This window comes from Leptonychotes weddellii, chromosome 4 (assembly GCF_054177405.1).
Source record: "Leptonychotes weddellii isolate Sample4059 chromosome 4, ASM5417740v2, whole genome shotgun sequence".
Taxonomy (NCBI): Eukaryota; Metazoa; Chordata; class Mammalia; order Carnivora; family Phocidae; genus Leptonychotes; species Leptonychotes weddellii.
In genome coordinates, this window is record NC_138372.1 from 80,447,638 (window position 1) to 80,461,082 (window position 13,445).

General features: G+C 34.0%; 1 pseudogene; it reads right to left on the reverse strand.

Annotated features, from left to right (window-relative positions):
• Positions 1 to 10,970: 10,970 nt before the first annotated feature.
• LOC115938586 (U2 spliceosomal RNA) lies at positions 10,971 to 11,122 on the reverse strand (annotated as a pseudogene).
• Positions 11,123 to 13,445: the final 2,323 nt, after the last annotated feature.

Below are 13,445 nucleotides of genomic sequence, written 5' to 3' on the forward strand. Positions count from 1 at the left end.
TCTGTTCACCTCACAAGAGCTAAGTTCCTATCATTACTTAATGAGTGCTTTATCTTTATTTCCAAATTTATACCCTATTTTATAACAAAACTTTATGTTTATATTCTTGTTGCAGATTTCTCATTGACTTTGCAGTAATACTACATTGTCCAAGCTCATGGATGCTCTCACAAAAGTTTAGTTTTAGGGAATATCACATTAAAATAATATGCTGAAGTACACCATTTTCCCTATCGCTGGTAACAATGTGGAATCCCAAAAACATCAAAAAATAAAAATAAATAAATAAAAATAAAATAAACTTGAGAGAGGGAGAGAGAAAGCAACTTGCAGCTTGTTTTGTTATATTAGTTTGTGAGCAAGATAATATTAACAAGATTATAATCAATTGAAAGCAATGTGTAATTTTGAGTTGGTGAGAAATATAGTTGGATATTGATAAGGGTCTAAAAGCTCCATCAGGGTCTACTGAGACCCAGAGAGATAAATACAGGCTGACATGAGAGGAAAGCCTATCTTGGAAATCCATGTGAGGAGGTCTTTATATGCTTATGATTGCCAATCATACATGACAAAAGATACGCATTGCCTCTGTTTTGTTAACTCACAGTTTTGAAAATGTCTAGGGTTACTACCGCTGGATAGACTTCAGTAGTGCAGAGAGCATCAGTAATGCATTTCTCACCTGCCATCACATCCAGCACTCTTTGGCTAAATATATATATATTCACTATATATATATAGTGAATTAGAGTTTCTATTACCCAATAGATATGAACAAAATAACCCCAAAGACTTACAGAACCCATGCAGCAAGGCAAAGTGGGACATATTTAATTTTTCTCATCTTCATTTTTTGTTTTTTTGTTTATTTTTGTCAAAATTGTACCAGCTTAGAGTCATAGATGTCTGTCATTTTGCTCAGGATCATCTTCTTATTTCATTTTTCTTTTTCTATATCTAAAACACTCCCACCATCCACATTCTATTCACTTAATGTAATCATTATATAGAAACATTTGAAACCAATTTTCATTAATCAGGCATTTCCACCATGACTTCAGTGAATAATTTGTATCTATGTGCTGATAGTCTTAAAAAGAAACTCATTTTCCCCGTGTGTAGTCCAACGCAGAAAACTTGATCATGAATAAATATTAGCTCTAACTCACCATGTTCTATAATACATGTATTGAGGGAATTCTTGATGATAATTTAATTTTTAAGAGCTGTTTATATATTTATATATTAGGCAATTCCAAATAGGAATTTAATTTATTTTATATTTGCAGCTATTTTCACATACATGCTTTTCCATCTAGAAAATTTCACTTCATAAAAAGTCCTTTTTTTCATTTCTCTTAGGCTACTGAAATATAGCAGCTAATTCTTCAATATCCAGAGCCACTAAAAATAATTATTTAGAGCTTTTTAAAAAAAGATAAGCTTTTTATAGAAAGAATTACACATGGGTCTACTTAAGAATTATTATTTTATTGAGCAGATATGGCATTTTATAAACTTTCTGTATTAAACTAGAAACAGAAGTTCAAACAAAAGGTTGTATATTGGCACAGTTATGATATTTCAGGATCTAAAAGTTCCCTCTGTAAGCAATAATGTGGAAATTGGTTAAAGCATTTTAAGTAACTTCAGCTGATCATAGTGTCTCTTTTTCTTCTGCTATGAGAGGCAGTTCTTAAATTGTCCTCAATAATATATATTTTTTTCCTTTCTGTGGGAGAAGACACTATAAGTAATTAGAGGATTTACAGCAGAGCTATACATTTAGATTGGACAATTTGCTAGTATAGGTACTATTCCCCTTTATTCACAATTAAAACATTGCTAGCTTTGTGTCCAAGAAAGTTTGATTTCTTTAGTCAAGGAAAAATTAAGAAATGCATCTCATTCTGCTCCATGTCATAGTAAAGGTTTTAATAATATCTGCAGTAAAAAAAAAAAAAAAATAGTAACTTTGTTAAACTTCATTTCCAAAGTATATTTGCTCTTGGAAACTAAGTTAAAAATTGCAAAAGCAGTAAAACCACTAGCACTTTGTGGGAAAACCAGTACATGGAATAAGCTTTGAAGAATATTAAATGATTCTCTATAAATTATTTAAATGTGTTAATATGGACACAGACCTAAGACCTGTTGGGAAAAGGCCTGGTTGAGGTAAGGTTTGAGGACTTGTTCTAGCTCAAGAATATCCTGGGGGTGGGAGGGATGCCATATACTGGGGGGAAAATGCCTAACGTGACCTTGTGATATATGTTTACATTGATATCTAAGAGGATTATGTCACCTAGTTGGAATCCATTATCGTTTATCAGTAGGGATTATAGATTCTTGAGAATAAGAGTGGTCAGGGTATTTTTGTTCTAGACATATCATCTTGTTAGTATTACAGCACCATACACAAACTTGAGAAACTAAAGCAAGATATTTATTTCAAGACAGCTCCAATGAGATATCAATGAAAACGAAGATGACAGAGCCAATGTTCTTCAATGTTCATGCAAAAGTAGAACAGATACTTGGTTCAAAGAAGAGGTGTTTCAGGATTTTGGATTGAGCTTGTTTTTGGAAGGCTGCAAGTCAGGCTTCATAACTCCTCTCCACAGGGCTTTTTTTTTTTTTAAGATTTATTTATTTATTTTAGAGAGAGCACATGAGTTGGGGGAGGGACAGAGGGAAAGAGAGAGAAGCAGACTCCCTGCTAAGTGGGAAGCCCAATGCAGGGCTTGATCTCACAACCCTGAGATCATGACCTGCGCAGAAATCAAGAGTCAGATGCTTAACCAACTGAGCCACCCAAGCACCTCTCCACTGAGCATTGTATTAAGGAAGTTAAAAAAGAGAGCATACTGTAGTCAATTTATATGGAACCATAAAGACCTCAAATAGCTAAAGCAATCCTGAGAAAGTAGAATGAAGTTGGAAGCACTGCACTTGTTGATTTCAAACTATATTACAATGCTATAGTAATCACAGTAATACTGACATAAACACTGACCAATGGAACAGAATTGAGAACTGTCAAATAAGCCCATTCATATGTGATCAGTTAATTTATGACAAAGGAGCCAAAAATATATAACGGTGAAAGGATAGTCTCTTCAATAAATAGTGTTGAGAATATTGGATATTCACATGCAAAGGAATGAAACTGGACCCCTACCTTACACCATACACAAAAATCAACCCCAAGTAGATTACAGACTTGAGTGCAAGACCTGAAATCTTAAAACTCCTAGAAGAAAACATTAAGAGTAAGTTCCTTGAAATTGGTTTTGGCAATGATTCTTTTTTTAATTTGGCACCAAAAGCAAAGACAAGCAAAGCAAAAATAAATAAATGAGACTATATCAAACTAAAAAACTTCTTCACAGCAAAGGAAACTATCAACGAAATGAAAGGTAACCTATGGAATGGGAGAAAATATTTGCAAACCACATATTGATAAAGGGTTAACATCCAAAGTACAGAAGGAACTCATACAACTCAATAAACAATTAAAAAATTAATCCAATAAACATGGGTTAGAGACCTGAATGGACATTTTCCCAAGAAGACATACAAATCCCAAGAGTTACATGAAGAGGTGCTCAACATTGCTAATCATCAAAGAAATGCAAATCAAAACTGCACTGAGCTATTACTTCTCACCTGTTCAGAGTCTGTTACGCAAAAGACAAAAGATAACAGTCATTGGCAAGGATGTGGAGGAAAGGGAAACCTTGTACACTATTGGAGGGAATGTAAACTGGTACAGCCACTATGGAAAACAGTACAGGGTTTCCTCAAGAAATTAAAAATAAAACCATCATATGATCCAGCAATTTCACTTCTGGGTATATATCCAAAGGAGACTAAATCACTATCTCTAAGAAATATCTGTTCATTGCAGCATTATTCATAATTATCAAAGTATGGAAACAACTTTAGTGTCTGTCAATGGATGAATGGATAAAGAAAATATAAGGTAGATAGGTAGATGATAGATAGATATATAGACATATAGATACAATGGACTATTATTTAACCTTTAAAAAGAAGGAATTTCTGCCATTTGTGACAACATGGATAAAGCTGCAAGGCATAATGATAAGTGAAATAAGTCAGACAGAGAAAGACAAGTACTGCATGGTATCACTTATATGTGGACTTTAAAAAAAAGTGGAACTCCTAGAAACAGAGAGTAGAATGGTGGTTACTAGGGTGTTAGGGAAACAGGGAGATCCTGTTAAAAGGGTACAAATTTTCAGCTACAAGATGAATAGATTTGAGGATCTTATATAGAACAATGAATATAATTGATAATACTCTATTATATAATTGAAATTTGCTAAGAGAGTAAAACTGAAGTGTTCTGATAAAACAGAACAAAAACAAACAAAACAAAACAGGGGTTACATATATGAGGTGATTGATGTGTGGATTAACTTAATGGTAGGAAGCCTTTTATAATGTATATATACATTAAATCATCATATTGTATACTTTAAATATATTATAATTTTGTCAATTATAGCTCAGTAGGGTGGAAAAAACAAACAAGATTTTATGTCATGACCAAGTAGAATTTATCTGAAAAGTGCAAAGATGGTTTAACATCTGAAATTCAATTAATGCAACACACTATCAGTAGAATAAAGGTTAAAAAAAAGTGATCATGTCAATAGACACAAGAAGATCAACTGACAAAATATAACACAGTTTAATGATTAAAAACATTTAACAAAATAGGAATAGGAGAAAACATCCTCAACCAGCTAAAAGGCTTCATTGATAAACCCACCCCTAATGGTAAACAACTGAATTATTTCCTCTAAGATTAGGAAGAAGAAACAAATGTCCATTCTTGCCACTTCCCTTGAACATTATACTGAAGATTCTAACCAGAGAATTTAAAAGAAATTAAATAAACATACATATGTAATTTCAGAGAGAGAGAGTGCATGCATGTGTGCAAGCATGGGGGCAGGGGCAGAGGGAGAGGGAGAGTGAGAATCTCAAGCAGACTCCCTGCTGAGCACAGAGCCCTGGTGGGGGGCCCGATCTCACAACCCTGAGATCATGACCTGAGCCAAAATCAAAAATCAGATGCTTAACCGACTGAGCTACCCCGGCACCCCACGGGGGGAAAAAAAAAAGTTCAAAACTGGTATTCTGAAAACTAGAAAACTTTGTTGTTAGAAAATAAGAATCTAAATAAATGGGAATTCATGTTAATGAATCAAAAGAATTATTATTGTTTAGATAGCAATACTCCCCAAGCTGATCAACAAATTCAGTATAATCCCTGTTAAAATTCCAGCCATTTTGGCAGAAGCTGATCCTAAGAATTTGTGTGAAAATGCCAGGAACCCAGAATTGTCAAGACAACCTTGGAAAGAAGATATTGGAAGTACTCACACTTCATGACTTTAAAGCTTACTCCAAAACTACAGTAATCAAAAAAGAAAGGCACTGGTAAAAGGACAGACATATAAATCAATGAAATAGGATTAAGACTCCAGAAATGATCTTTTACATTTATGGCTTATTGATTTTCATAGAGTCCAAAACAATTTAAAGTGGAAAGAATGGTCTTTTGAACAATTGTGCTAGAACAACTGGATAGCCACATATAAAAAGAATGAAGTTGGAGTACTGCCTTAAACAATATATAAAAATTAATTTAAATGGTGGTAGGCATAAATTGAAGAGCCCAAACTATATTTATAGTAATAAATCTTCATGATGTTGAGTTAGGACAACCTTTCTTAGTTATGACACCAAGACCTCAAGCAATAAAAGAAAAATATATAAATTGGACTTCATAAAACCTTTTAAAAACCTCACAACTTTGTGCTGCATATGATGTTATCAAGAAAGTTAACAACCAGTCCACAAATGGGAGAAAATATTTGCAAATCATATATCTGATAAGGAACTGATTAAGTATCCCAAATGTATAATAAAAAGATGAAAAAAGGAATTTAAAAGTGGATAAAGGTTATAAAGAGATATTTCTCCAGCAAAGATATACAAATGGCAATACCACTTGAAGAGATGCCTAATATTATTAGCCATTAGGCACATGCTAATCAAAATCACGAGAGACCACTTCACATCTGCTAGGACAGTTATAGTGAAAAATTCGAGTAGGTTTTTGGCTAGAATGGAGAAATTGAAATCCTCATACGTAGACAGTAGGAGTGTAAACTGATACAGCTGCTTTGGAAAATGTTGGGAGTTGTTTAAAATGTTAAGCATAGAATTACCATACGACCCAGCGATTCCACTCCTGGATATAGACCCAAGAGAAATGAATACATACGACTATATGAAAACTTGTACACGAGTGTTCATAGCAGCATTATTCATAATAGTCAGTAAGTGGAAATGTCTAACACCTGCTAAATGGGTAAGGAGTGCATTACAACCATAGGGACAGACATCAGTATTAAACTCAGATGGATGGAAAAGTGGGGAAAAAAAGATTCTACTTAATTTAGGGTATGAAGGGAAGGATTGTATCTTACAATCAGGATGTATATAGCCTAGAGAAAAACAACATTCTCTGAGAGAGGGAAGAGCTTCCTGTTTTCCAAAATTCTTTTTTTTTTTTTAAAGATTTTATTTATTTATTTGAGAGACAGAGAATGAGAGACAGAGAGCATGAGAGGGAGGAGGGTCAGAGGGAGAAGCAGACTCCCCGCTGAGCAGGGAGCCCGATGCGGGACTTGATCCCGGAACTCCAGGATCATGACCTGAGCCGAAGGCAATCGCTCAACCAACTGAGCCACCCAGGCGCCCTGTTTTCCAAAATTCTTACCAACAAATGCATAGTTGTGAATGATAAAGTCTTGGTATGTAAAGGTCACAGAAGAACTACTAGAAGCACAGCTGTCACCTGTGAGGTCCAGCCTTAGATAGATACATAAGGCTGGAGTAGTCCATTATGTATCTTCTTTTATTTACTTATTTTTTAAAAAAGATTTTATTTATTTATTTGACAGAGAGAGAGACAGCGAGAGGGGGGAACACAAGCAGGGGGAGTGGGAGAGGGAGAAACAGGCTCCCAGCTGAGCAGGGATCCCGATGCAGGACTCGATCCCAGGACCCTGGGATCATGACCTGAGCGAAAGGCAGATGCTTAACTGACTGAGCCACCCAGGCACCCCTGGCTACCCTAAATTTTTTTTAAGACATATGAGAATTTTTCAGAGCAAAGTTTATCTTCTGGATCTGTATTTTCTATATTTGAGGAGCCATGCTCATCGACATTTTCAGGTCAACTGGTATGAAATTTTATTTTTTTATTTTTAATTTTATTTAATTTTTGAAGTTTATTTTATTTTAGGACTGAAATCTTAAATCAGCCGTGCTTGAGGTTACTTATGAGAGCTATTCTGTCACAGAGACAATTTGCTGTAATTTTAGCCACCCTCTTGGGTTTGCAATGAATATTGTTTGCTTATAGTTTTTTTACACTTCTCATCACACCAGGATTTAGGCACAGCCAAATTTTAGGCACATTTGAAACACATGTGAAATTTTTTGTAAGTTAATTTTACCTCTCTTGTAGTATAATCTTCCCTACTTTCCACCAGGTTCTCCTCCCTCTCCTTTTTCTTACTCCATCTCCAGCACACAGGAGCCCTCCAGCCAGCCTTTCATTCAGGATGCTTGGACTCCCTACCACTGGCACAACAGTACGTTCCTGTCTCTAGAATTTCCTTCCTCCAATTGGTCCCCTTCTTAGAACTAAGGTCTTTCCCCTTCTGACTTAGAATTAAAATTTCATTAATACATGCTAGGAATACATAGCATAGTGCATACTCTGGAGCCAGATATTTAGATTCCTTTCCTGTGTGAGTTTTCTAGCTGTCATAACCAACTACCCCAAACTGGCAGGTTTAAACAATGGAAATATACTATCTTACAGTTCCTGGAACTAGAAGTCTGAGATTAAGGTGTTAGTAAGGTTAGTTCTTTCTGAGGGCTGTGAAGGCTAATCTGTTCCATGGCTCTCTCCTAGTTTCTCGTGGTTTGCAGGCAGTCTTTGGCGTTCCGCGGCTTCTGCTACCTCACCCTAATCTCTGCCCTCCTCTTCACCTGGTGTTTTCCCTGTGAGTGCATCTTTCTCCAAATTTCCCTTTTGGTAAGGATACCAATTATATTGGATTAGGGACTCACCCTACTCCAGGGTGACCTCATATTAAATTGATGACTTCTGCAACAGCTCTGTTTCCAAATAAGTTCACACTCTAAGGTGTGGGGGGTTAGGACTTCAGTTTATAAATTGGAGGCAGGGGACACATTTGGTACATAATAACCTCTTACCTAATCCTCCCTGAGTCAAAGTTTTTGCATCTGTTTAAATTGGAATAACACTATTATCTACCTTATAGTGTTTTTATGAGGATTGAGAGAATTAATATCTAGATAACATTTAGAACAATGCCTGACACAGAATAAGCACTCCTGATAATGAGGAAATTTGTTATATTTGTGATATTAACACATTTTAATAGAGATGTTCAGGGAAAATGTTTTTAACTCAAATCCTCCAAAACTTAAGAGAGCTCTATTTATTTTCGCAGGCAGAGTTTGGGGTTGTTTATTTTTTACTTGCTAAATGAAATGGCGTTGGGGAAACAATCATGACATCTACTACTAAGTGCTGCTTATAGCTCCTGAAATGTCACAGTTACCTGGCATTAAAAAAACCACACAGATTGGTCACCAGAAATGTTTTCAGTAGTGTGTTCCAGTAGCCTTCGGCATCTGGTCACACATTTCAAGAGAGTCATGTGACCTGTGTTCCTTATAATTTCATTCGGGAGATTGCTACTGCAGTTTGCTTTATATGCAAAATTTTTAGGTTTTAACATAAAATTCTTCAATGTACATTTCCATACATTAATATGAATGGAAAAAAGAAACAATGCAAGAAAGTTCTCTTGGGCTGGCTAAACTAAGATATAAACATATTCGACACTGTTAAGATGTAAATGAACAACATACTGCATTCTGATACAGTTGTATAAATGTTTGTACTTCTATAATCAGGATAATAACAAAGCTTTGAAGATATTTTTATACATGTATTGTCTAAAATCCCATTAACACCTTTTCCACCTGCTTGCATTTTATGTTTTATGTTGTGATATTGACAAAATGATAAAGTTCTTGCTGTAATTTGGTTTGCACATTATTTTTAAGTGTGCTGCAAGCTCATATGAATAGAGGTTGTAAGGAACATTTTTAGGCAATTAAAAGATGAGCACAAACTCAAGATTCCAAAGTGATGGAAATAATTTAAATGGTGCAATAAAAAGTTCAAGCCTTTGAAAGAATTTTCTGTTTTGACAACTTAGACCTTAACTCTTTTATTGGTCTGTTTTTCATCTGTTTTTTTTTGAGGTGCCATTTCCATACAGTAAACCGCACACAAAAAAAGTATATAATCCTATAAATTTTGACATATGTATATTTTCATCCATCACCACATTCAAGATAGCATATCCATTACCCCAAAAGTTTTCTTGTAATCTTTTGTAATCACTCCTTCTTGACCCTCTCCATGCCTCATCCCCTGTCCCAAGGAAATCATTGTTCTGCTTTCTGCCACTGTAAGTTAGTTTGCATTTTAAAAATATTATGTAAATAGAAACATACATAATGTACATAGTCTTTGGCTTTTATCACTCAGCATAATTGTGTGAGAGTTATCCATGTTGATGTGTGTATCAATAGTTTATTCTGTATTATTGCTGATGAATATTACATTGTTTGGCTTTATAACAGTTTGTCCATTTACCTGTTAATGAAGGTTTGTGTTCTTTCTAGGTTTTGATTATTAGAAATGGAGGTGTTATTAGCATTGTACTTATGCTTTTTTTATCTGACTGGTCACACCTTGGTTTCTTTGCTGGTTTGTCACATAGCTAACTTGTATATAAAGAGAGACAATATTGCAAATCACTTTAGGAAAGGAGGATATATTTTTATTCAATTTAAGTTTGTGAATTTCTCAAATTTTTCATTTGTGTCGTGGATACTTTCAATTTTCTTACTGGGGCCCCAAGTTTTGAAAGGCACAGTCCTGAAGGAGATATTTTCTGTTTTGTTTGAGTGTTAATTTTTTATTTTGCATTGTATTTATTTTTCTAACACTGTCCCTTGAGACAGTGAATGCTGAATCCCTGTAATTGAAAATGATCAGGCTAATCTGGGTCAAATAGCCACACGTCAAAGAGTAATTCTTAGTGTGTGAGCTCCTTTCTATATCAACCATGGCCAATATCTTTAAATTTTATATTTCTCTGCAAAAGAAAAACCCACAAAATAGTGATTAGAAAAATTTGGTCTTTTTGCACATTTGAAAAACTCTAACATTTGATAAAATGTTTTGTTTTTGTACTTTGGTGAAAATCCACAACTTATTGTGACTTTTTGCTTTAGAGCTTGGTTTTCGCAAACGGTAGCAGAGATTGCTGCCAGTCCTGAAAGAAGTCTTATCTATTTACAAAATGACCAAATGACAAAAGTCATTTTTTCACTTCAATCAGGTCCTGCTTTTTTTTTTTTTTTTTGATGATGTCTTTTGGCCATGTGTTCTTTTGGAAGGGATCATAATGAGCAATAAAATATTTGAATACTTTATTGTGAAAGAATCCAATTAAAATGAAAATTTAAATTAAATTAAATTAAATTAAAAATGACAAAGTCATTGGTAAAAAGTAACAAAATATTATCAAGTTATCCCTAAAAATAAATCTGTAGACACTGAGGAAACTACACAAAATTTTTGAATGACTTTGAGAAGTGACCATAACTTGCAATGTGTCTTATTTTTCTTTTTTCTCATAGATAATATCAAGAATGGAGACCTTGCAAAATATAGCTTCCATTGACTTGTAGCAAAGGAAATGACATAACATAAATTCAATTTAAAAGATATTGAGTAATTCTAGTGTTTCTTGAACACAAACATTTTTATCTTATGTGATAATCCTATAGGAGCTCAGATTCTACTTCTTTTTATATATCTTTGGGAGTCGAGGTTTATAGACTGATAAGAACAGATACTACACTTGATCATAGCCAAAAGGCGAGAAGTGATTGGAGTTAAGGTTTATAGAAAGTGTTGACACAGAAATATGGTGAAAATGTTGACCTACTGGATTGCAAAACTGACACTTGTTTGGCCATGTCAACCACAATTTATAATCTGAATATTTGATTCATGCCCCATGACATCATCCTTTCCATTAAAATTTACTCTCTGTTTTAGTTGTACAATTTACATTTATTTCATTTATTTTTAAGAGGTGGACTTTTTTGTCTAAAAATGAAATAACAGAGATTATTTTCATATTTCATGTTCATAAAAGACATCCATTTATAATACAATAACATAGATACATCATATGAAAATTTTATTTAAAAGTTTTGGAATTATTTTATTTTCAGAGGATGTAAGACCCATTATCAGATACTCAAAAATAAAGTCAATAAATACTTATCTAGGAAATGTGCAATTCAATTTGTTAGTAGAAATTATCTCCAGGTCTAAAGGCACCAAACACAGTGCCATTCTATCTTTCTTACTGTCTTCTCCATTTACCTTCTTATATGAGATGAATTGCACTTAGATGTAGTATTGTCAATGTTTGGGAAATACTGGAAAATGGGATTGGTACCAAAAAAGTAGAAACTGGAAAATTAATGTCTTGTTTCTGCCACAATATATAAAATACTGTTCTTTTATAAAGTATATATTTTTAAGTTTTACATAAAACAACAACAAAATTCCAGATTGAATTATTAGAAAGTTTCAGGGAATGTTAAAATTTAATGTAGTTATGCTTATTTAACATGAGTATATTAGTCAGTTTTGCAAGAGTATGGTGTGATAGCAAGCAATTCCAAAGCCTCAGTGGCTTACAATAACAAGAAAAAGATATCTTTCTCATTAAGATTACATGACAGCTGTAGAGTGCCTGCAGCCTCCTTCTATGTTGACTTCTGTCTGAGATTCAGGAAAACATAGCTTCTATCTGGATATTGCTTCTTCATGGAAAAAAGAAGAGTACGGTGGTGAAATCACATGATGGCTGTAAAAGCTCCATCTTTGAGCTGGCATGTATCACTTCTGCTATTTCATTCGCCAAGGTAAATGACCTAAACTTAGCAAATCTAACTAAATAAAACAAATGTTGCTAAATCTAACAAAAATTGTGGAATTTATATATAAAACAAATAGAAGAGGACTGTAAAAAGTGAAGAGAAAAAGGAGACTAGTTGGGGATCTCAGGACATGAAGAATGACATGATGGTGAGTTCTCTGAGTTTCTTTTGACTCATATGTCCCAGACAGGGTGTTGGAGAAAACAGCAACCCAGAAACATCAATGGATGTAGACCAAAAAACAAACAAAACACCTTAGCAAAAACCTGCTCTCTCTAGCCAGAGGACAAAGAAAGGAGATGCTTAGTAAGACAGAAGTTTTTTTAAAAAAATATAACTGCTCTGTTGCAACCAAACAGAAAAAAAAAAAAAAAATGTGGCCCTACCATTAGCCACATGAGCAAAGGCCAAGTGAGGAACCTAGACTTCCATCCCCACCAAACTTTGACATGCCCCACCCTCACCAGGGTGATATCAGAGAAGGTCAAGTAAGGAGTCAAAATTATCATCCCTGCCAGGAGCTAGTGGCCATTAAATAAGTAATGACATAGAAGATTTTAACAATATCATCAACAACAGGATTCAACTAACATTTATAGAACACTCTGTCCAACCACAGCAGAATATACATTCTTTTCAAGTGCCTACAGAACATATGTCAAGATAACTATATCCTGGTCTATAAAAGAAATCTCAACAAACTAAAAACAATTGAAACCATATAGAATGTATTATCTGGCCACAGTGGAATAAGGTTAGAAATCATTAATGGCAAGATAACAGGAGAATTACCAGACACTTGGAAACCCAAAGTAACACATTTCTAAATCTGTGGTCATTGAGGACATCTCAAGGAAAATAACACTATACATTGAACTAGATGGAAATAAAATACAACATAAAAAAATTTGTGGTACACAGCTAAAACAGTAGTAAAGAAGGAAAATCATAGCACTAAGATGAATACATTAGAAAAGAAGAAAAATATCAAATATACAATGTAAGCTCCCATCTAGATTACCTAGAAAAAGAACAAAATAACCCCAGTTAAGCAGAAGAAAGGAAATATTAAAGATAAGAGCAAAAATGAATGAAATTAAAAATGGAAAACAATAGAAAAAATTAATAAAACAAAGATCTGTTTTTTCAAAAAGATAAAGTAAAATTTGCACACCTCTAGCAAGACCACAAAGAAAAAAGAGAGAAAATATAAATTTTTAATATCAGAATGAGGCAATGGATATCTCTACAGACCT